General features: G+C 39.6%; 1 pseudogene; it reads right to left on the reverse strand.

The window, feature by feature from the left end:
• Positions 1-1,324: 1,324 nt before the first annotated feature.
• On the reverse strand, positions 1,325-21,875 carry LOC112860802 (adenosine 5'-monophosphoramidase HINT1 pseudogene; annotated as a pseudogene).
• Between the last annotated feature and the right edge of the window lie 638 nt (positions 21,876-22,513).

Genomic DNA, 22,513 nt, shown 5'->3' on the forward strand with positions numbered 1-22,513 from the left:
CCAGTGCCAATTTGAAGTTGGCAGGCAAGTTGGGCTGCAAATGATCTAATTTATCTCAATTCAAATCAGCTTAGCAAATTTGGAAGATGCTACACGAAAATAGGTAACATGGGAGTCACAAACACATGAATTTTGAGGTCTTTAAGCAAAAGTGACTTCCCAGGACAAACTACTTCCTGTTATTCTCCCAGTAAACAGTGTACATAGAAACCAAACAGACAGGACAGGCTACTGGGTTAAAAGCTTGCCTATTTAAATGCTTGGCTCAAAACGAAGAATTACAAACCACCTGCCTCCTTTTCAGAAGGAAGGAAACTTTCAAAAGGCAACAATCTAGCTGAAACCCTAGGAAGAAGTGGGAGTACAAAGAGAGGGCACAGTGGGAGAACACAGTAATTATTCAATAATTATTGGCAGTGAATAAAATGCATGAAATGCAGGTGTAAATTATAATGCAAGAATGCCATCATACTCTAATGGCAGTGCTGTCTCAGTCCAGGAAAGAGCACCCCTATGGATTCCTTTTCCAAACCCTTTACTTTGCTTAGGGGAGCTTTAGAAAGGGCAGCAGACTGTGGGTTTATAAAAGGCACAGCAAATTTAGTAAGAGGATTGGGGCTCAGGTCACCTAAGAGTTTTCTCGTTTCACCTTCCCTTTTCTGAGTTTGGCAATTTTCATCTAAAACTTAAACAATAAATGGATGATTTGGTTCCTTAACCTAAAAACAATAACAAAATACAGACCAAAAGAGAAAATTGTACCAAAAAATGAGGCTTTCAGCATGGGCAAACTTATTGTTTTTATGTTAATTAAAGTACTGGAAACAATTAGTGTTCTACACCGCCTTATGTTGGCATATTGCTTTATGGTCTACAAAGTGCTTTTGGATCCACCTCGTATGGGGTTCTCATCCAATCTTGTTGTAGGTGGGAATTATTAAATGAAACAAGAAGGATATAAGGTGTCCAGCACAGGCCTGGCACATAGTTGATGCTTTATAAGTGAAAACACGGGTGCAGAGAGGTTAATTGAGGAATCCAAAGTCAAGTGTCCTATTTGTGCCCTAAGCACCTCAAGTCCAGGTCTTCAGATTCCCAGTACAAACCACTTTCCCACTACCTCATCCCAACTTTCTTGGGTTCTCTGGGCAAAGACACAACCTGAAAATGTCCTCTTATGCAACAGTTTGTATTACTTCTCTCTACAGAAGCTATTAATTTGTAGTAATGTCAAAAGATTTACATAGTACCTTCTTATTTCTTTGTCCTTTTCTAGAGGTGATGATGGGCCAGAAAACGAGTCATCAAAAGGGGGAAGGGAATTTCATCCTGCCAATTCATTAATGAGTCCTGCTGTACTGAAAAACTGCAGAAGATTCAAGACTTTTTTCCATGCATTCATTTCTCGGTATACAACCTCACTCAAGTAACGCATCTCGCTGATCCGTGCATGGTAGAAACTTTGTCTTCTACTCTGCAGAACCTTGGTGCTCATCTAGCATAAAATGAGGATGTGATTCGGAAAACATGAGATTGATTCTGTCAATATATACAACTGAGAACTTCAGGACTCAGAGGGGATTTTTATAACTGGGTATCTCTGTCTGCCCTTCAATGTTCCCAGGGAGATCACCTCCAACTGGAGCCTGGGAGAGACTTCAATGTATTTCCTCCCCAAGAACAATGCCTTCCTCCACATGTCCCAACTAGACATTTTCTGAGCTCCGTATCCCAACCAGCTCCTGGTCATCTCTACTTTGATGTCTCATAGACAAATCAAAGGCAACATTATAAATGAAATTCACCATCTTTCCCTGAAAAATGGCTCTCTCTCATCACTTGTATCTGGGAGGATGACTGTACCATCCACACATTGTTCTAGCTGAAACCCAGGACGCCACAGCAGGATCTGCGTGGGCCTACAGAGATCCAAATGTCACACAGGAGAGTACCTGGCTCTCACTCCACTGGCAGGATGGAGAGCCCTAGAAGAACATGAATTTCCAGTGAGAACACCATCCTTATCACCCTTCTCCTGAACCACCTCTACCTGCTATATCCCTGCAACTGCCTGAATTATAGTCCCCAGAATTCGTCAACCAACTACACCTAAGACAGGGGTCAGCTAACTGCCAGTTTATTGCAGTGAAGTGTTATTGGGACTCAGCCACCCCCATTCATTTATGCATTGTCAAAGGCTGCTTTTGCTCTGCAATGGCAGAGCTGAGTGATCGTGGCAGAGAACTTAATGTTCCACATAGCCTGCAGTGTTTACTATCTTTACAGAAAATGCTTACTGACCCTTGCCCTAAGATTAATCCCATGATTCCCTATATCCCTTGTGACCACAGTCCCCACAGAAAGCCCAAGCCTCCCAGGGCATTAACCCCATTACAGTTCTGTGTAGCTCTCTCCTGGCTTAAGCTCCTACTCCTCCAAGCCCCTAAATTTTACAGCTGTATTCTCTAGAACTCAGAGTGTCATCAGCAAAATCCCCTAAATCCTCAAAGTTCCTTTAATCTTCTTGCTCTTATGGAAATCTGGCTGTCCCTTGAAGCCAGTGCTTTTGCTGTAGCTCTCTTCAAATGATGGCTGTTTTCTTTCCCACCACCATACCTAGAGTGGTCACGCTTTTTTTTTTTTTTTTTTTTTTTTTAACATTTTTATTCATTTTTTGAGAGACAGAGACAGGGTGTGAGCAGGGGAGAGAGGCAGAGAGAGAGAGGGAGACACAGAATCTAAAGCAGGCTCCAGGCTCTGAGCCATCAGCACAGAGCCAGACATGGGGCTCAAACTCACAAACAGTGAGATCATGACCTGAGCCGAAGTTGGATGCTTAACCGACAGCCACCCAGGCACCCCACAGAGTGGTCATGCTTTTTATTACCATCTATTACCATTATTTTCCCTGGTCACCTCAAATGTCTGTAATTGTACTATTTGGTAGCCCTCCTTTTAATAATCACCATTCTTCCAATCTTTTGTTTTTATTTGTTGAAGAATTTGGGCCTTGGATTACTGGAAATTTCTCCACCACTCTCTGTTATTATCCTTTATGTTTTTAAATATCTGTATGGATAATTCATTCAACACCTTGGCCTTGCATCTAATAATTTTATCTTCCATTGCACCTTAGTTATACAAACCCCTGGTATGCTTACTTACCAGTACCTATATCACCTCAAAAATCTCAATTTGAGGCACCCTACTCTGATCACTATCTCCTATTTTTCCAGCTCACTTACTTTAACACCCTCATGCCAATAATTTTTTTACCCACCTGGGACCTTCCATCCATTGACCCTACCTCCTTCTACTGTCCTTCACTGCCCCATGCCCTCAGTTCCCTCCTTTCTTCAACTTAGATGCCATAGCCAGACTTACAATTGCTCCCTTGCATCACCCTCAAATTCTGTCCCTTCTCTCTCCATTGTGTTCATATCCATTCAAACCTCTAACCCTGATTAAATCAAGCTTGTCACATCCTCCAGTACTTTTTCTGAGCAGCTGATTGTGGCTGGGAAGAAGCATACACCATGCTGGCTTTAAATTAATGACTACCATCCTTGAGGGGCTTTCACTATTGCCCAGGACATTTTCATAGTCAATGCATTCTCTCACTCTCTTGGATAAATATGTCACACTTACTTTTCTTTCTTATGACTACTATTTCCCCTCCCACACTCATGTTTAACAATGCCTTTGCTGTTTATTCCACCAGGAAAACAGGCACAATGTACTGGTCTCCCTGTGTGTCCCTTCCCTTTTGTTCCACTCTCCCCTCCTTGTTAATGAAGAAAGAAGGGTCTCTCTGTTCCTATCAGAAATGAGCCCCTCTACTTGTGCACTGTATCCTCCTGTCCTCTTTCCCAGTCCAGGACCTTGCCTCTGCTTTAACCTCTTTTCTTTGTGTGTCATCTGTTTCCCCTCTTTACTACACAATTCCCATCAGCACGTCGACTTGCTAGTATCTCCAATTAAAAAAACGAATAATAATAAAAGGAACAAAACAGAAACAAAAAAACACCTCCCTTGACCATACATTGCTCTTTAGTCCCTTTTTCCTGTTCCTCTTTGGAAATGAAATTCCTGGATGTTCTCCACACACAGCATCAAATGAACCTTCAAAACCAGATGCCAAATCATGCCACACCTTTAGTTTTCCTAACATCCCAAGAACAAAATCCCTAGTCTTTACATAATCAGATCCCCCTTTTGACCTCATCTTTAATTCTTTTCTTCCAAGTCACACTTTCTATCTGCTTGCCTTGCTTTATTTTTCTTCATAGCAATCAGTACTTGACTGCGGTTGGCTGAATGATGGTCCCCAAAGGTGTCTGAATCCTAATCTTCAGAATCTACCAATATATGTGTTACCTTACATGGTGAAAGGGACTTTGCAGACATGATTAAGGTAAGAATATGGAGATGAAGAAATCATGCTGGATAATCTGGGAGGGATAAGAGTCCTTATAAAAGGGAGACAGGAGGATCAGGCCAGAGAATGAGATACGACAAGGGAAGATGAAGTCAGAGTGATTCCATTGTGGGAAGGGGGCTGTAGGCCAAGGAATGAAGGTAACCTTGAGAAGCTGGACAGGCAAGGAAATGGATTCTTAGAAGAAATACAGTCTTGCTGACACTTTGATTTTAACCCATAAGATCAATTTTCAGACTTCTGAACTCCAGAACTGTAATAGATGTATAGTGTTGTAAGCCGCTAAGTTTATGGTATTTTGTTATGACAGCAAAAGGAAGCTAATACATTGATACTATGTTGTTTCTTTACCAGTTTAATGATCTGTCCTCCTAAAAACAATATAAGCCCTATGAACTAAGGGATTTTCTTTCTCTTTTTCACTGTAACATGTCCAGCCGTCAGAATGATGGATATTTATTGAATCAATATGTGTGTGATTATAGAAAAATGAGTGAAAATCACTTCCTTCCTGGCTAAAGTATATCATTCATGATTCCTTTTGCTATGTGCCATTGGTATCAGGGACCAAAGACCACAATAGACATCCCAGAGTACTCCTTGGACCCCATGGGTCTGGATTTCCATGTGGAGTCTAACAGTATCAAAAGTTCAAAAACATGTCTTGAACTTGCCCGAGTACCCAGATAATCTCCTTCATGGATCACAATTAGAATATTGAATTAAGGAGTTCATTTTACTTTCTGGAAAATTGTCCATTTCTCCTGTATACTTCATGACAAATGATAAGACAAATTAATAAGAAAGGCATTAACTGGAAATTGAGTCTTAAACTCACTTCAAACCATTTGTTTTTCTTTTGCACTAGAATATAAATTCATGAGAGCCCCCAAATGTCTTATTCACCGTTTTATCCTCAGGGCCCAGAAGTATGCTTAGTACTTAGTATGCTCTCAATCAGAATGTAATAAATTAATGAGTTTTAATTTCTCCTCCCCTCAGTCTCAAACCCGGACAATCTCCAAATCCTATAGATTATCTCCATTAGCATGTTTAAATCTATCTTCGCCCCTTCATCTCCTCTGCTCTCACCTTATTTCAGGGCCCTCATCCTCTCCTGCTGGGAAGAATACAGTATTCTCTACATTCCCAACCCTTCTGCACACTGCTGCTAGATGGGCTTCCCCAGATCTTATCCTATTAACCTCTCTTCCGCCACCAAGACCTCAATGGCTTCCTCATTGCCCCCATAATAGAATCCTTCCCCCTTGATATGGCATCAACAAGTGTCCATATCCTGCCCCTGATCCTGCAGCTTTATGCCAAGCTTTCTTTTTCCCTTTCCTCAATCTCTGGGAGAGCCTATGATGCCCAAAGTCACGCTCTTGTTCAGGGTCCCTGTCCCTTCCATTGGCTTCCTCCATTGTCTGTGTTCTAGTCTTCTATTGCTATGTAAGAAAGCATTCCAAAACATTATAACTGAAAACAACAGTCATTTACTATTATTATCTGTCATGGTAGTAGAGATTGATTGGACTCCATGAGGTGAATTTTTTTTTTTTTTTTTTTTTTTTTGGTTCTCTCAGGAGTTTGGGTCGGATGGTGGCTGGGGCTGAAGTCATCTCAAAGGTTTCCTCATTTACATGTTTGGCAATTAATAGTGGCCGTGGCCTGGGAGCTTGACCAGAGCTGACAGCTGGGGGCCCTTGGTTCCTCTCCGTATGGGTCCCTGTTTGTGGCCTGGGCTTCCTCACAACATAGTGCTTAGGTTTCAAGAGCAAGCGTCCCAAACAGACTGGGTAGAAGTGGCATGGTCCTCTCTTACCTAGTCTAGAAGTTGCACAGTATACTTGGGCCACATTTTACTAGTTAGAAGGAGTCACTAGGGTTAGCCCATATTCTAAGGTGGGGGAATTAGTTCCAGCTCTTGATGTGAGGAACATAGTGCATATACATGATACATGCATGAGGAGGGAAGGAATTGATGGTGACTGTCTTTGGAGACTAGCTACCAGTCAGGAATGCGCTCTTTTCTTCCACTCCACAACTGGAAGCAAACACATCATTTGCCTTTCAAGATCTACTTCACCCCTGACTCCCATATTTCTAGGCAGAGCTATGCCCATCCTCCTTTGTGGGCCTGCTCTTCCCTTTTGAGGCTTCTCTCCTGGAATCTGACATATTATTTAAATTACTAATTTACATTTCTGCCTCTCCTAAACACGTGAGGACCTGAGTCTGTGTTTTCTCATCTGTGCCTAGGAAAGCATCAGATAGAAGGTGGGTCCTTAAAAACATTTCCGAATGGGGGGTGGGGGGGCGGGAAGTGTGCATGCGGATTAAGTTAACCAGAAATATACTTCACTCAATTGGTATTTGAGAGAAGGAAGTTTAGATGGAGATGCTGATGGATGAGTCCAAGGAAGCACATAGCTGAGGCGCACTCACGTGGATCTCTATCCACGTATAATGGTAGGATTTCATAGGACTGTGGGCAGATTCAAGACAAAAGAGAAAAACGTTACATCTGTCAGAAGGTATTTTCAACTCACTTGAAGAGGTCGAGGGTCACAGCTGTAAATGGAACCTTCAGCTGAAGGAAAGGGGAATTTTGAGTGTCGCTGAAAGTGCTCACAGGCTAGAAATGCCTTTGGAGGTAGAAGAAGCTTGAGTGTTTCCCCCACCCCCAGTGGACTCCAGGCGTCTGTGGTGAGTACCCACAGGGGGGCAGGGCACCTACCGAGATAATGGGCAGGCTCTGGAGCTCCAGCTGACAATGCCACTACAAATCATCCCCAAAGTTTACCGACTGATCAAGTGTGTAATACATGAAGAAAACGTTTAGCCACGAGTGATAGGAAAATCTACAATACTTCTCTGTTCAGATTTAATTTTCCAAGCAATAAAATTTCTAATATTAACAAAGGTTGTGGCTCTCCTAAATTATTTTTTAAAATCTTTAAAAATTTCTTTGAATATCTCATTTCAATGACTAATCAGGGGATGACACCAAAATAGCAGGTGACTTACATTTTTCCATCAGCATTACAACGCCAACATTTTATGGATTCAGTCCTTTTGGATTTAATTTCCTAATTAGCTTTTAAAAGAGAAGTGCAAAGGTTAAAAGCTGCTGCCTTTCTAGAATTCAAGTATTTAAAATTCCACTGCCAACCTGGGGACTTAATTTCAAAATTAAAGCAATCTGTACAGAGCATCTAAATAAATATCTAATGAAATCTGTTTATAGATTAACCAGACTGAGACTCATGGCAAATCTTGTTATGATCTGCTCCTTTCTAAATTCAACACTCTGTGGGCATAAATAGGGTCCTTCATTAACCCTATACTAAGGCTTATTTTATGATGCTGGCAAGGTGTGAAACAGCAATTTTATATATCTGTCTGATATTCTTTCAGCTGGTACTCTAGAACAGACTAACAAAAGGTGCTGAATTTTTCCAGCAGAGGTTGAAGAAGCAGAGAAGAGATGAATGGGAAAGGGCAGGTTTGGGGACCTAGTGATTCTTGCATTCCTTGAGTAATGTATCTATATAGTGCAGTTTTTTTATTAAGTTTGACTCACTTAATGTTAAATATTTGCATCTCTCCTGTGTATTTATCTTTTCTTTGGGTTTCTTTCATGATTTTATATTTAGAAAACTTTTCCAAATTCAGAGTTTGGAGGCTGTACACCCATATTTTTTCTGTAATTTTGTTCATTTACATTTTTATTGAGGTGCAATTCACATAACCAAATTACCAATTTTAAAGTGACTTTAGTGTATTCACAATGTTGTATAACCATCATATCTAGTTCCAAACATTTCATCACCCTCAAAGGAGACCCCAATACCATTAAGCAACCATTCTTTACTTCCTACTCCCCCAGTCCCTGGCAACCACGAATCTACCTTTGGTCTCTATGGATTTACTTATTCTGGATATTTTGCATAAATGGAACCACACAATATGTGACCTTTTTCTGTCTGGCTCCTTTCACTTCATATAATGTTTCTGAGATTCATCCAGCTTGGAGCATGTATAACCACTTCTATCCTTTATATGATAATTACATGATACATCATATTTTGTTTATCCATGCACCCACTGATAGACCTTTGGGTCATTTTCACTTTTGACTATTGTGAATAGTGTTGTTATGAACATTTGTGTACAGTATTTGCTTGAATACCTGCTTTTAATTATTTTGAGTGTATACCTCAGAGTGTAGTTTCTGGGTCTTTAGGGCAATTCTGTTTTAACTTTTTGAGGAACTTATTTTTATATTCAACTTTTAAAATTAACCTGTAGTTTTGAAATGGATTATTTTTAATTGTCAATTTTCCCCAAATCATTTATTGGCTAATCTATTCCTTTTCCTATAAATTTGTGTTGTATTATTTTGCCTGTATCTTCTTTCAGAATCAGACACTTTAAAAATTACTACTGTAGCCCTGAAGACTTTAAATATCTGCTAAAGAAATACTTCCTTTAACATTCATGTTTTTCAAGATTTTTTTGGCTAGCCTTGCCTTTTATTTTTTTCAGATTAAATTTAGAATCACTTCTGTCAAGGTAAAAAAAAAATTCACTGCAATTTTAATTGAACTTGAATTCAAACTATATGTCATTTTGGAAGAAATTGAGATTGTATTCTGTTTAATTAGTATGCCTCTGCATTTAGTCATATTTTTGGGGGGGGGTCTCTCTAAACTTTATGATTTCACTTTTAGACAGGGGGTGGGGGTGGGGGGCACCTCTCCTCTACCCCCGTAGGTTTAGTGGCTGGGGACTGAGAATCACACTAATAAAGACAGATTGACAAGAGAAAATACAATTTTAGTTACTTATAATAACTGATGATTGGGATTTTATGAAGAAATGAGACTCAAAGAAGTGGTCAGAGTAGAAATTCTGTAATATCTCACTCTATATGAAGGCCAAGGGATTTGGGACTTCTGTGCTGAGGAGGCAAGTTACAGGATGGAGAAGGGAGGAAATGGGTGGTCCATAAGTGATGTCTGATGCAAATAAGAATCCCTGAGTTGGTAAGAATTATCTCAGGACTAGCTCTCTTCCAGGTCTGGAGATGCGTATGAAGGGAAATTTTCTTTATAAAAGGGGACCTTTATGCTCTATTTTTAGGCAGTTAGGGAGAGGTAAATAGCTTTCCCTGCCTTTACCAGTCGCATTGGCCTTTAGCTCAGAAAAATCCATATGCCAAAGAGGCATAATTTGGGGCGGCTTATTCTGGTACCCTTCACATTCATCTGGTGTTGCATGTTCCTTGGTAAGATGCCTAAGCTACTTTATCTTTTTCTTACTTTATTTTTAAAAATTTTTTATTTTTATTATTATTTTTTTTATTTTTGAGAGAGAGCGAGAGAGTGCACACCTGAACCCATGAGAGCTGAGAAGGGGCAGAGAGAGAGAGAGAGACAAAGACCTAAGTGGGCTCTTCACTGACAGCAGGGAGTTGGAAACAAGGCTCAAATGAAGGAGCCACGAGATCATGACCTGAGCCAAAGTCAGATGCTTAACGCACTGAGCCATGCAGGCACCCCTCTTTTTATTACTTCTTAATAACATTTCTTCCCAATATTAATTTGGAGACATTTAAGTTTTTCATCTCACTTATTAATTCTGGTTTATTTTCAGTTTACTATCTGATATTTTCTATAGAAATTACTATCTACATAAACGTACATGGTCTGTCAGTAATATCAACCTAAATAAAGAGGTAAACTGAGACAAACTCAAAATTCTCAAAAAGATGAGTTTATTTGGGAATAGGAGAGGAATTTGCAGTTTGGGGCATGCAAACTGCAGCAAGCTACGGGCGACTCTGTGGAGGGCTTGGGGTGGGCTGTATTTATGGGCACAGAGTGTAAAAAGGAGAGAGTTGAGTTAGAACCAGTTAAAATCAAAAACAAGTGGAGACCAGCTTTAAAAATTCCCTGAGCAGAAAAAACCAATCCAGTCACACAAAGCTCAATTCAGCTTATTTGGTGAAACTAGCAGGACCCGGGTGGTTTCTTGTTCATGCCTCTGGAAACCATAAGTAAAAGTTCCCAAGGTTGATATAAGGCAACACCTGACCAACTCTCGATCATTTAAGAAAATTTCAATCTTATCACTTTTCTGTAAATCAGGTATGTAAAGGAAATCTTTCAGTCCTTAAGTTTTGTTTTCCTGAGGACAACAAATGCATGAGTTTTTTTTATTTTACATTCTCTGAATCCATTTGAGATTGAGATTCTTTCACAGTAACAATTTTCTTTCTCTTTTCCAGTAGCTATGTCTTTATATCTTCCTATTGGGTGAGAACTTTCAAGACAATGGACTCTTTTGTTCATTTTTATACCCCCAGTGCCTGGAAAAATGTATGAGCTATATTTATATTTATATTTTTATATTTGTATTTATTTAGAAAAAGACAGAGACAGAGACAGTGCGAGTAGGGGAGGGACAGAGAGAGAAGGAGACAGAGAATCCCAAGCAGGTTCCATGCTGTCAGTATGGAGACTCACAAGGCTGGAACTCATGAAACCATGAGATCATGCTCTGAGCCAAAACCAAGAGTTGGCTTAACGGACTAAGCCACCCAGGCACCCAGGGTTTAATCTATATTTTTGAAGGAAGAAATGGATTCTGTGTAATAATTCTGTAGTAGGCCTTCTTGCTTCATGCAGATTTTAATACAAATGCTTACCGTATTTTACCAATATCTTTTTTTTTTTTTTTTTTTTTTTGGTTTGAGACAGGTACCCATCATTATAGGAAGGAAAATAGTCTTCTAAATTTTTACAGACCTTAGAATTAAGAATGGGAGTAAATTTTTATGAACTGTCTTTACAGAATGTACTATTATCTTACAACATTTCCTACTTACTTTGACTTTTTAAATGTATGCTAACAAATTTCCTGTAAAAAAATATGCTTGGTGAAGGTGGATTATTATTTTCATGTACTGTTGGATTTGATCGATTAACACTTTATTTAAAATATTCACATAAAGTATCAAAATTAGTTTAGAGGGTAGAAAGTTAAAACGCTTGCCTCTGAGTTCACTTCCTGACTCTCTTCTCTAGGGGTTGTGGCCATGTGTTCCTGGGTGGAATAGAACTGATATCAGAAAGTATAGGATTAGCACAGCCCCTTAAGGAAATGTGGCCCTGGTATTGCACATTGGAAATCAATCCTCATTTTCTTCAAATTCTTGGAAGCCACAGACTGGCATCAGCTATAGTAAAGTCTGATTATTGTTAGGTCAAAGCACTTCCACCAAATCCCTAATTGCCTGCAGATTTTTCTTCTCTTTTCCATGGTCATTTCCTTGAAAGAGACTTGAGGTATCATAAAACTTGCTTTTTCCCATTTCCCTGGATAGTTTTATTATTGTTGCTACGTTGAGATAGGTTCAGCACTATTATTTACATACATTTTGTTGGACATTAGGAATCAAAACTCATTCATCAAAAGCCAGAATAACTGGTAGGAAGAAGATTAAACAATTCATTTGCAGAGCACAACCACACAGGGTAACCTGAGAAGAGTGCTACCTGGCCCACTGAGCCATCTGGTGTCCCCAAACCACAAGTGCAGTGCCAAGAATGCATAGCACCAAGAGCGTATATTACAATTCACCACGCAAAGTTTTGCAGCCTCAAAGTACAGAATAGTGTTCAGGGCATGGGGAGAATCATCTGGTAACCATAAAAAAAAAAAGTTTCTCCTATAGGCATACCATTTTTGTCATCTGCCCCTTCCTTCCTTCCCATAGCCAAATGCATATGTTGAAATTCTAATGCATAGTGTATCGTGTTAGGATGTGGGGTCTTTGCAAGTTGCGTAAGTCATGATAATGGAATTACTCATGGAGCCCTCATGAATGGAATTAGAGCTCTTAGAAAAGAGATCACAAGGACCTCCCTCTCTCCTACCATTTGAGGGCTAAGATAGTTTCAGATGTAGTTTTTTGTGTAATCAGTGCTATTCATGGCAGCATTGAATGAAATATGCATATTTCAGAACATGCCCTAAAGACAAACAGAAATGATTGTTAATTGTATACTAACTTGAACTATAAAAAATATTATCTCCTGTAAATAATGTAAAGTTGACCATAATCTAGGTCCCTTTCCATATGAACAGTGGATTTGGAAGAGGCTAAAATAATTTTGGGTTGATAAAACTTATCTTTCAGCCATACTGTAGGTGGGGTTGTTGAAAACATTTCTCATATTCTCAGTCTGTTAGGACCTGCCCAGACAAGTTGTCCTGACCGAAAGTTAATGCCACATCCACTAGATATGGTATTCACAATGTCTGGCCTGTTCTAAATGTTCAAAAAATACTTGTAGACTAAGTAAATGGGTGTTTATTACCAAAAGATGCAGTTGATTATGTGTGAATAAGTATGAAGAAAGTGACCAATAGTTTGTACCCATTTATGGAATGCTATAATCTTTGAAATAAAGAACTGAGGGGGAAAAAAATCACCAATTTCTATGACACTTCTTAAATATTGTGGCCACAACCTCTGGCAGGAATAGCAAAAAGCTATGCATTCAAGGTTTTTGTTTAGCGCCTTCCCTTCCCCTCCTATCTCCTTATTAACTGAAGTGGGGACAGGAGTGGGTGGGGTGGAAATTCAAAATGGGCTTTAGGGAAGAATAATAAAAATGATGAATTGGTAGGAAAATTTGATTATAAGGAAAGGCTGAGGGAATCAGGACTCAGGTGAAAAAGAGGAGGAGGAAAACCAAATCTTTTTCTTCAAGGGTATGAAAGGTTATAATGAGGAAGGTGCTGGCCAGCTGTTCCTTACTGTCACGAAAGACAGAATAAAAAGAGGGATACTTTATAGAGAATAGAGCTTCGAAGTGAGGCTCCATTACCAGAGCAGGTGGGGGAGGATAGGACAGAGAACAGTGGCTCTTAAGTGTTGCTAAAGGACCAACATCATTAGTACCACCTAAAACCTTGTTAGAAATGCAAATTATCCAACCTTGCCTCTGACACACTGAATCAGAAACTTTAGGGTTAGAGCTCAGCCATAGTTCTTTTTTTTTTTTTTTTAAGCTTATTTTTATTTATTTTGAGAGAGGGAGAGAGAGAGTGTGCGAGCAAGCTGGGGAGGGGCAGAGGGAGAGGAAGACAGAATCCCAAGCAGGCTCTGTGCTGTCAGCCCAGAGACTGATGGGGGGTGCTGGATGGTTGGAACTCAGGAATTGTGAGATCATGACTTGAGCCGACATCAAGAGTCAGATGCTTAACCAACTGAGCCACCCAGGAACACCTCAGCCACAGGTCTTTTAACAAACCTTTCAGGTGATCCTGATGGATATTAGGTTTGAGAATCATCGATAAATTCTTGTGGACACTTGGTTTCCAGATACAGCAGTTTTGAGAAGCAAGTGTCTTGAAAAAATGAGGACTTTAAGCCTCTTCCAGTTTAATATTGTCTGTCTTTTGTCAAGAAGTCACCCCCATCAATATACTTTATATCCATTATATAAACCCCAAGGGATAAACCCTGTCTACCTTGGAAGATAAAGTTAGTGGATGTATTGGGGTATGTAACTTGTAATCAGCAGTAGTGAAAATTGCCCCAAAGTAAAAGAAAATTCTTTTTGCTCCGTAAGTTATTAAAGATATTAAAGATCAGCGTCAAGATTTTCAGGATCCAGCAAGAGAGGTGGACACACAGAGTGATGGATATGGTTAAAGATGATCTTATGAAGTAGAGTTAATAAAGAAATAAGTACCAGAACATCTGTAGCAGTGAGGGTGTTCTCAAAAAAGGTCTCTCACATTCCTCTAGAAAGATTGAAAAGGTTGCAACCATAATCTTTCTGGAGAACAAGTTGGCAATGTGCATTAAGAATCTTAAAAATGTTCTAATTCATAATTTACCAATCTAACTTTAGGAATTTAACCTAATGAAACAATCAAAGATATAATCTGGAATGTTCATTGCAATTTTATTTGTAATACTGAAAAATTTTAAAGCAATCCCTAATTGCCTACAGATTTTTCCTTTGTAGTCAAAACAATAAAAGCACCAATATATAAAGGACATATGTAATAGGATAAGTATTCATACATTGTTTGTAGTGCCCTCCTCCAAAACAAACAAACAAACAAACAAACCTATAAACGATGTAAATGTCCATCATTACAGGGAGGATTAAATTCTGGTAATTGATACCCTGGAATATTATGTTATCATTAAAGAGAATGAAATTTAAACCTTTGGCTTGGAGGAATTTCCATAATGCATTGTTAAGTGATAAAAAGCAAGATGAAGGGAAGAATGTACACCACGTTTTTATTAGAAAACAAACATGACAACTCTCCCATATATGTGTACATGTTTGTGTATGATTATATTAGAATGTATAAGTGTGGAAGCAAGCCAAAATATGTTAACAAAAAGAAACACAGCTAGGCTAAAACTAACATGTGTAATAAGGTCTTGCTTATGTAAAATTATGCACTTCTGTGTATTTATATGTAGCAAGATAATTAAAAGTTAGTTTGCTAACAGTAGTTCTCTTTGGGTTGTAAGATTTAAGATGATTATTGCTTTATTCTTTATTCCTTTACATATTGCTTGATTTCTTTGCATAATCAACATGCAAAACATAACTTTTTTATTGCAACAACAACAATGAAGACACACCAGTGGAAGTATAAAAATGAACAGAATCCATTAGTTGTCATCATTTAGGCAATAGGAAGCAGAGGAAATCTGTGTTGGAAGGTAAGAAGAGCCAGATATTGCTCCTCTAGAGAAGCCTTAGGTCACGCTGAATAGAGAGGAGGGGCTGGGATGGACAACTGGTGGAGGAAGCAGTGGTGACAAGGCGGGTGAGAGCTGGTTAGTGGGAGGAAACAGGGCTCTTAGAATGTGACACTCCATGCACTCTGAGGAATCCATGTGTCTGAGGACCACTGAGACCACTGGAGGAGCTCTGCTGGTGGCTGGGGAAGGTATAGGTTGGGGTGATTTCAGGAAGCTTCCCTGCTGATCGCTGTGTGAGAAGTGAGATGATTCATTTCCAGAAAGACCAAATAAAAGCTGTGTTGTCTACTTAACAGGTTTACAACCTGTTAGAACTATGTAAGAAACACCCCCTCCCCCCACACACACATCACAATGGAGTCCCTAACCCTTAGACCCTTCACTTCCCGGTTCTTCTTCCCCTCTCCATTTTGTGGGCTTATTTTTCACGGGCTATGCAATGAGCATGTGCCAAAGAACTGAAGTCTTTGCGTCACCTCAAAGAATGTACATTTGTTCCAATCAGACCACTTCTTGGCCTTACTTGGGCATAGGCAACTTCTGGGTAAGGCTGTAACTTCTGCAGCACTCAGCCAATGAGGAACCAGGGGAGGGACTTGCACACTAGGAGATAAATTGCCTTCTGTAACTGCCCCGAGTGTGCCTATCAGACACCTGCTCTTGCAAGAACGTTGATTAAAGCCTTGCTTCACTGTGTTCCAAGTCTCTGCATCCCTCTTTTGACTGGGGCAGTGGGCTTATTTCTCAAACCCTGGCATTAATAAGGTTTTCTGTCCTCTCTTTCATGATTTTCTATTTTCCCCACCTGCCTGAACATTCTCTGCTCTGCAACTACTACTTGTACTTTTGAACAACTGAGGCAGTAAGACTAGAAGAAGGAAAAGTAGGAGAGATGTTCTCTGACTCTCAAATCCCCCTTCCCTAGTCCCTTAGAGATGGGGAGGAGGGGGAGGGAAGGAGGGAAAGGACTCTGGTGAGAGGAAACTGGTTTGCTCTCTAATATTCTGCCAAAACACCCAGTAATGGGCTTCTTTTACTGCATTTACCATGGTTTCTGTTTTCTTATTTGTTGTTACAATGTTTGCAATTATCTTAAAGTTCTTTAACATTACAATATGATATTATAAAATGCAAAACTTAGATTAAACCAATACCTAGGAATTGATGTAGAAAGCAAGGTCAAGAAGTAGTCAGCTAGTGTGCTAATTAAGTACAACTGAGGGATGAGATAACATTCTATCAGAAAGGACTAACTCCAGAGGTAGCTATTGAGAGGCTAAGAGAAAAATTACCAGGTGTACTCACAATTGCAAAGAAAAGAAAAGATCTTTCCCCTCCCCCCCCCCCCCCCCCTGCCGTTCCTGAAACCAGCCAGGGCGTGCCCGGTTGTAGTCTGACCTAAAGGCGGGAACCAATCAAGTTCTGCTGCGTGGTTTGAAATAAAGGCGGGAACCAAACAAGTTCTGCTGAGCGTTCAAATTTAAATGTCAACCAATAACAGCTCTGTAACCTCAAAAAAATCCCTAACTTGTTTGTGCCTGTCTAGAAAAGAAGCTGTAAGATCCTTGCTCGGGGCCTCTTAGCGTCACCGGCAACGAGTGCGCGGAGGACCGGGTTCGAACCTGCAATAAACGACCCTTGCCGCTTGGCTTTGACTCTGGACTCTGGTGGTTTGTTTTCGGGGGTGTCTCTCGAATCGGGGCATATCACTATCACTGGCCCTTATATTATCCACATCTCCATCAACAACAGAATGTTTTAATTGGCATATTTGATGTCAGAAACAGGCTTCTATTTATGTAAAATAGAGTCTATTGCTTAATGTGGGGAATATCAGAAATGAGGTGTTAGTTGTGATATTAAGGTATTTAATATACATTAAATGTTTAATAAAAAGCATGAATAGAATATAAGAATCCATCGAGGCTTATGACTATACCCCTAGGGTTTACATGTAAAGAGGTCTGGTTTGTAGCCATGAACTCAGATTCTGTCAGGCTGTTGGAGTGACAGTATCCTGCCTCTGGAAACTTGCCATTAAACTAGAATGAAACTTTCATGCAAAGTTAATGGTTAAAGCAACTGAAAGGAAAGAGAGTAGAGGCTTTCTCCAGTCTAAGAAGTCATATGAATTGTTTTTTTGATACTTGCTTTGCTAATAAAACTTTAGTTGATAAATATCTATCTTCTGGCCTGAGACTTGCTTTTAGCATAACCTGCTGTAAGGAAACAGCCCACCCTATCCACTTCAAACTTCTTTGGTGGCAACCATAATCTATAAAAGACCCCAAGGATTGTGATATGATCAATAGTCCAGTTTGCAATAGTTGGCATTCTTATTTATTATTTTCCTCCTTCCTTAGACTGCAAACTCCTTATCTGGTTTGTACACTGGCACCTAGCACAGAGACTTCTATAGTAAATGTGTGGAAATAATTTGGTGCATGTTGTAAATCAGTTGGCTGAGCTCTCCAGCTTCTTTTCTACTCTTTTCCAATCTTCCTCCTGAAAGTAATCAAAGAAGCAGAAACTACTGAAGCTTCCCAGAGTACAACACAAAGCTTCAGTGGGTTCTGACAGGAAGAAGGACTCTTTGCAGGCTGAGTTAAGAATTTGATTCTTGGGTACTTGGGAAACATGTATTGTGTCACATGTTTACCCAAACCTCTTTTCAGAAGTGGTGGTTGGTAGACAGGACATATAGAACAAGTGGAAACAGAATAAATGCAATGATAAAAGAGTGGTGTAGAATCAAACAGCCTAGCTAAACTCTGGTCCCTGACTCACTGGTATGACTGTGGGCAAGCTGGTGCCTCAGTTTCCCCATAAAGACAGCAATGACTTATAGATTTGTTGGGAGGATTAAAGGAAATAATACATGTAAACTACTTAGAAAAGAGCCTGTCAGACCTGAGTAAGCCCTAGGTGATGATTAGCATTTCTTATTACTATCATTATTTATACTCAGTAACACAAGAGTTGTGAATGAAGTGTTCAATACCAGGTGCTTATTTCTCTAAGTTAAGTGTTTTCCAACTAGGAAGACCATTGACTTATCTGGAATGCCTGCTAAATATTTGGATTTCCAGCCCCTGCCCCTGGAGACTGATTCACAAAATCTGTGATCTCTAGAGAGTCCCCTGGGGTGATCCTTATGATAAGCCAACATGGAGAAACACTGCTTTCAATGAGTATAAAAAAAAAAAAAAAGAATTTCTCAGGACCTGTAATCATCTAGTTTAAAGTTGGCTTCTGATTAAGAAACCTGCCTAAGGCAGTCTTTGGTGCCTCAGGGCACCTTTTGGTAGTAGGAGCTAATTTTCTTTCTTACAACAGTAAGACTATGGACTTTGGTCTCCTAAACATTTGGGTTTAGATCTGTTACTGAAGAAAGACCTGCATCTTTCTCACCTTTTATTGCCTTACCTGTAAAATGTAAACATTGACACTTCCTTCCCTCATGGGACTCTTGTAAGATTAAATAAGATAATCTACCTATATTTAAAGCACAGTTCCTGTGCAGAGCACAGTCTCAGTAATTAATTATAAATCATAATTAGGGCTGGTCAGGGGCACCTGGCTGGTTCAGTCAGAAGAGTATGTGACTCTTGATCTCAGGGTCATGAGTTTGAGACCCATGTTGGGTGTAGAGATTACTAACAAAAAAATAAATAAAAAATAAATAATAGTAATTAGGATCAGTTGTAATCAGACTTTTTCAATCAGAGAGTGAACAAAAGCAGGCAGATTCTGAAGAGGAGTTGACACTGTAAAAAAGGGAAGTTCGGGGCGCCTGGGTGGCGCAGTCGGTTAAGCGTCCGACTTCAGCCAGGTCACGATCTCGCGGTCCGTGAGTTCGAGCCCCGCGTCAGGCTCTGGGCTGATGGCTCGGAGCCTGGAGCCTGTTTCCGATGCTGTGTCTCCCTCTCTCTCTGCCCCTCCCCCGTTCATGCTCTGTTTCTCTCTGTCCCAAAAATAAATAAAAAGGGAAGTGCATGAAAAATTACCCATTTTTCAATAGTATTTATTTTCTGGGCAGGCCAAAGTTGGCATCAACATGTCACTAAAACTCTAAAGAAAATTCTCAATTTTTCTGACCTCAAGAACTACAGGACAATGTTGGGGAAAACCACAGCTATTGGCAAGTGTAAGGGAAATCCCAGAGATTTCGAGAGAGAGGCAAGTTTTATTATAAACTCTGCCTAAACCTCTGGCTGTCAGACCATGCATGCATTAGGCAACTTCAGCTAAAGATTAAAAAAACTGAAGTAACCTTTAAGGTGTTGTGCAGGAGGCAGTGTTTTCAGTTTGAGTGCAACCAAATAAATGCTTGCTAAAATAGAAAATCTACACTCCTCAGGGGAATATAAAAGAATTCAGCCTCTAAAACATAAGATTCACAATGTCGAGGATACAATCCCAAATGACTTGAAATTCAAAGAATCAGGAAAATATGACCCATTCTCAAGAAAAAAGACCAACTCTGAAGTTAGCAAGATTTTGAATTACCAAAAAACATTTTTTTTAACTCATTTGAGAGAGAGCACACATATGCACATGAGCAGAGGGAGGAGCAGAGAGAGAGGAGAGGAGGAGAGAATCTCAAGCAGGCTCCACACTAACAGCCCCAGGCGGGGCTCCAACTCACAAACTGTGAGCTCATCACCTGAGCCACAATCAAGAGTGGGACACTTAACCAGCTGAGCCACCCAGGTGCCCCAGAATTAGAAAAGACTTTAAAGTAACCATTTGGGGCGCCTGGTTGGCGCAGTCGGTTAAGCGTCCGGCTTCAGCCAGGTCACGATCTCGCGGTCCGTGAGTTCGAGCCCCGCGTCAGGCTCTGGGCTGATGGCTCGGAGCCTGGAGCCTGTTTCCGATTCTGTGTCTCCCTCTCTCTCTGCCCCTCCCCCGTTCATGCTCTGTCTCTCTCTGTCCCCAAAATAAATAAAAATGTTGAAAAAAAATTAAAAAAAAAATAAAGTAACCATTTAACTATGCTTAAGAACATAAAGAATAATACACTTGCAATGAATGAAAATAAGGGAAATCTCCGCTGACATAATGAAGAATCATTTGTGTATTCTAGAATTGAAAAATAATATCTGAAATTAAAAAAAAAATTACTGAATGAACTTAATAGAACATAGATAAATTAATAAGAATTATCCAATCTGGATAACAGAAAAATGAAAAAATTGAATAGAGACTCAGGGATATATGGAATGATATAAAAAGACCTAATGTGTAAAATTGGAGTCTTGGAAGCAGAGGAGAGAATGGAATAACTTTTAATTCTAATCCTCATCTGAGTGAACATATAGGAGACAGCATGGAGAAATTTACCAGAACTTTGCCCTATGAGAAGAAACTTAGATGTCTTACTGTATCATCTGATAACACCCTTTAAACTTTCAAAGCACAAAAAGCATTTCCTATTTAAGTGATCTTTTTAAAGTTCTCTTTCTTTCTTCTTTCCTCCTTCCCTTGTTTCTTTCCTCCCATCCTCCTCCCATCCATTCTCCTCCTCCATCCTCTCTTTTCCTGTCAGAAAATGTTTCCTGAGTCCCTACTGTATTTTCTGAAGAATAAAAGTTTTATTGAGTTCCTATTGCTAGCCCTCCACTAGAGAATACATATAAATCTTTTTTTTTTTTTTTTTTTTTTTTTTTTTTTTTTTTTTGTCATCATTGTTGTTGCAAAGCCTCAATACTCCTTGGGTTGAATTGGGGGAGTGTGCTTCAGCAGTATTTTTCTCTTGCTTGATAGACCTAGTTAAGATGTGAAAGGTGAGAGGCAAAGGACCACCACTGGCAATCCACTCAGGCACCAGATTTTCTCTACAACCTCCATATACTCAGAACTGCAATAGAGATTGGGCTTCATGGCATCATGGATGTAGATGACGTAGATGCTGTTTTGGTTTTGTATAGGACTGCTAGGAGTTTTGCAGCTGTCTTAGCATCCACTCTATCGTCTTTGGTTTATTGCTGCCAGGAGCTTTCTTTCCTGTTTTCTGTACTCTCTAGCAATACATCCCTTAAACTTCTCCTGTATTGGGCAACTGGATAGTCTTCTGTTTTGTTTTGTTTTAACCATGCAACATTGTCTTTTATTAATTATGGGTTTTTAAAAGTATGTCCTCAATCTCTTCATAAACAGGCAAAAATAAGTATACTGCTTAACATATCAGAACTTGAAAATATTGATCATTACCTAGAGAAGGCAAAATAATCCCTAACACATGCTTTACCAGGAGGCCAATTCATCTGCTGACTTCCAAGAACATGGAGATTAACGCGATAGACAGACTGTCCCCCATCTGGACCTTCATTCACCACCATTTGATAACCCTTCTTCAGGCTCAGATCAACAGCACATTTCTTGCCAACAATCATTACATGTCCAAGAAAATTTTCATCATCTCCTGTTACAGAAATCTGAAATATATCTTTCTTGGGTATCACCAGAAAAATGTGTTGGTGCTTGAAGGGAAATGTCATGGAAAGCAAGACACTGGTCATCCTCAGAAATTATTTTGGCTGGGATTTCCTTGCAAATGATCTTCCTGAGGACTGTGTTGCTAGCAGGTCTAGTGGCCTGAGCCTTTATAATCTCATCTGCCATCCCGGCCTCCCTTCCATGCAACTGCCCCAGACACTGGAGTGTTTTCTTTTTAATCAACCTAACAGTGCTTTAAAATTTTAATTACTCATAGGAGTGTGCCCCACAAAGTGTAAGCTTTTTTTTTTTTTTAATTCAAGTATAATTAGCATAGAATGTTACATTAGTTTCAGGTACAAATATAATAATTGGACAATTCTATCTATTTTTCAGTATTATCAAAATAAATGTACTCTTCTTCCCTTTTTTCTTGTTCACCTATCCCCCCACTCACCTCCCCTCTGGCAACCACCATTTTGCTCTCTGTACTTCAGTGTCTGGTTTTTTTTTTGTTTGTCTTTTTCTTTGTTCATTTGTTTTCTTTCTTAACTTCATATATGAGTGAAATCATGAGGTATCTGTCTTTCTCTGTCTGACTTATTTCACTTAGCACTATGCCCTCTAGGTCCATCCATGTTTTTGCAAATGGCAAGATGTCATTCTTTTTTATGGCTGAGTAATCTTCCACTGAATGCATATGTGTGCACGTGCAGATATCCAGTCATCTACTAATTCTTTATCCAGTCATCTACTAATGGACACTTGGATTGCTTCCATATCTTGGCTACTATAAATAATTCTTTAATAAACATATGAATGCA

Source organism: Puma concolor, chromosome A1 (assembly GCF_028749965.1).
Source record: "Puma concolor isolate L17-30 chromosome A1, mPumCon1.1.hap2, whole genome shotgun sequence".
NCBI lineage: Eukaryota > Metazoa > Chordata > Mammalia > Carnivora > Felidae > Puma > Puma concolor.